At 43.6% G+C, this 2,961-nt stretch overlaps 1 long non-coding RNA gene across 1 annotated transcript; it reads right to left on the minus strand.

Annotated features, from left to right (window-relative positions):
* Window positions 1-584: 584 nt before the first annotated feature.
* LOC110917060 lies at window positions 585-1,038 on the minus strand. The gene is made up of 2 exons (XR_002580277.2): window positions 948-1,038; window positions 585-876 (listed from the first exon to the last, which is right to left on the minus strand). It is a non-coding gene; the product is annotated as an uncharacterized LOC110917060 (long non-coding RNA).
* Window positions 1,039-2,961: the final 1,923 nt, after the last annotated feature.

A 2,961-nucleotide genomic window follows, 5' to 3' on the forward strand; every position in this document is an offset into this window, starting at 1 on the left:
TATAATTCGAAAAACGTCGTCAAATAAATATATCTCTATATTATATCTTATAAGAAAAACTCGAATTGTTGATAAGTGTCGTTTTTAGAATGTAATTACGTCTCATGTTACGGGTTTTTAGGAAAAACGGACAGAGTTTCCTCTGTTTTTCGAATAACCCAACAATCAAAGTCGTCGTATTTTGTCAAGACACAACAATAATCCATGCAATGTAATCAAAATGTAACTTTCGCCAAAATATCAAAACCTAAGCTAGTAAATAATCGAGTCGGGTCGAGCTCGGTCGCGTAAACTATCTAAGCTAACGAAATAAATATTTGCTACGTCAAAACTTTACCGGGCCCTGAGTTGACCGTGATTGACCCGAGAGTTGACTGTCGTTGACCGTCCGTTGACCCGAGTTGACCAGCATTGACCAGTCAACCTGCTGTGTTGACTGGTTTGACTCGAACCCGAACTGAGTTGACCCGGTTTGACCAGTCAACTCGCTTTGTTGACTCGGTTGACCCGTTGACTGAGTTGACTCGCTGAGTTGACTGAGTAAATCTGACCCGTCCGATCCGCGGTTGACCCGAACCGATCCGTTGACCTTATTTTACTGAACCCAAACCGCACAGTGACCCGAGCCGAACCAAGACTCGCCCGTAACCAATCTGACCCGAGATGAGACAAACTCGAACCAAGAATATCCTAGATCCGAAACAAACATCCGGCTCCCGAACCGCCGTCATTGTTGCCGGACGACAACTGTCGTCGCCTTTTTGGCTTCAACCATCACCATCAACTTCACCCTTTCGAACATCCACCCCTCCGCTGTCGTAAACGACGACATCAACGCCGACACCGCCACTCATCAAACCTGAAACGTCACCAAAACTGGCCGGAGAGATAGATCTTTACAGATCTGAAAGTAAAAGAGGGGAAGATGACGAATTATAAGAGTTTACCGGAGAAATTTTTGGACCCGCGGCTGCTGTGACTCGAGAGAGAGTTACCGGAACCACCGCCGCCGTCGACGACGGCACCGGCTCCACCGGGTTCTCCCCCTCTCCTCTCGAACCGTCTCTCTCTCCTCGATCCATATCTCTCTCCGCCTCTCTGAACTTATCACCGTCGTACGCCACCACCAAATGGTGGTGGCCGGCCGCTTAATATCGAGAATCAAGGGGTGAGTGTGGTTAATTCAAGATGAAACGTGGTGGGGTGTTATCAGGGAGGAGAAAGGGGTGTCTGAGTTGTGGAATTGTGTATGTATGTCATCGAGAGAGAAAGCCTTTGTATTTTTTTTTGTTGATGATCTAAGTTGCAGACAAGTGAGAGGGAAATTAAGAGGGTAGCGGCTGCACATGAATGAGGATGTAGGGTTTTAGATAGTCTTATATAGTTAGGTTTTCCACTAATGGGCTTGGGCTTGGGCCCAAGGCCCACAAGCCCATCTCGTGCGTTTAAGCGGCCCGGAAATTCCTAAGCCCATTTTCAAATCCAATTGGCGTAAAATGTCGTAAAACGCTACTTTAGCTTCAAAATTACATAACGTGATGTGGGTAGTCGGTATCCATTGTGTGCGTTTTTTGGTTGTGGTAAACGCGTAATTTGCTCCGTTTGCCGTTTTTAAATCAATTTTTCGCTCAGTTTTAAACGATGGACATTAAAATTCGATAACGAAGCTAAATATATCATAACATATTAATATCGAGTCGTAATTCGAGTCCGGTGCTTCCGTTTCGTCGTTGATTGTCGGTGCGTTACTGTTTCTGCGTTTTTCGTTCGTGTTTGTGTTTTATGTCGTTCGAAAGCATGAATATTTCGCAAAACAAAATATTTAAATATAAATTATATGTACAAAGTTTGTATTCGTCGGCGTTGTCAGTATTTTGTACGGTGTCCGCTCGTTACCGCTTATCGTTACGCAATTTTTCCGCAATTCACCATTCGCGTACTGTAAAGTCAAATAGGCTTTCCTAGGCATTAAAAAAAGCCTAATTGGGTTAACTCGTGCCTTAAACACTATTAATTATTGCCTTAAATGTTCGTTGATCACGTAATTAGAAGCTGTTAATTACCGGTTGTCACAGGCGACACGTTATTAACACCTCTGAGCGACCCAAATTTTTATAAATCCCAAGATCCTTAAATCAATTAATGATCATCTCACATGATAACCGGTTGCACTCAAATAAATAAAGTTGCATCTTTATCAAGGACTTTGGAATTATAGGTTGTTACTACTTCTAATCTAAATGAAATTCTTGTAAATAAGAATTAATATAGTTAATTATTCCTTGGTCAACTTCTATGAGAATCCAAGACTCATTCTTGGTAATCTCCGTCAAATTTTCAAGACCCTCATAAGTTGAATTGAATGGGGAACATGTAAGAACAAGTTAGGCATGCAATGGCTGGTCAAGATGGCCCACCACTGAAAAGAGAAGGCATGTTTCGGAGTTAGTTGAATGCATGGTCAAGACTTAAAAGTTCACAAGTTTTTGTCCTCTGGCCATCGGTTACGGACCGCAAAGCCTTAGGCTTACGGTCCGTAAGGAGGGCACCTGAACCTGTTTCAGTAAGGTCGGTTACGGACCGTAACCCCTTTAGCTTACGGTCCGCAAGAGGTCCTTACGGACCGTAAGGCCTCAAGCTTACGGTCCGTAAGACCGTCGCTGGCAGCAGCTTTTGGACAGCTGCCTGTTTAACCTGTTTAACCGACTTAAAATGTAACATTTCGAATCTATGGGCTTGCTAGGCAGTTTTTAGGCCTTTAGGGACACCTGGGATCATCTCCTAACTACCCTAGACTATCTTGGCAAGATCCTAAGGCTCCTAGTTCACTATATAAGGGACTTGAGTGTGATCATTTAGCACTTACTCACTTGGAACATTGGTTCAAGACTCTCTGGAGCTTCCTTGATCAGCAACCCATTTTCTTAGGCTCCATAATCCTTCTTAGGACTCTTGTAAGTG

The sequence above is a fragment of the Helianthus annuus genome, chromosome 16 (assembly GCF_002127325.2).
Source record: "Helianthus annuus cultivar XRQ/B chromosome 16, HanXRQr2.0-SUNRISE, whole genome shotgun sequence".
NCBI lineage: Eukaryota > Viridiplantae > Streptophyta > Magnoliopsida > Asterales > Asteraceae > Helianthus > Helianthus annuus.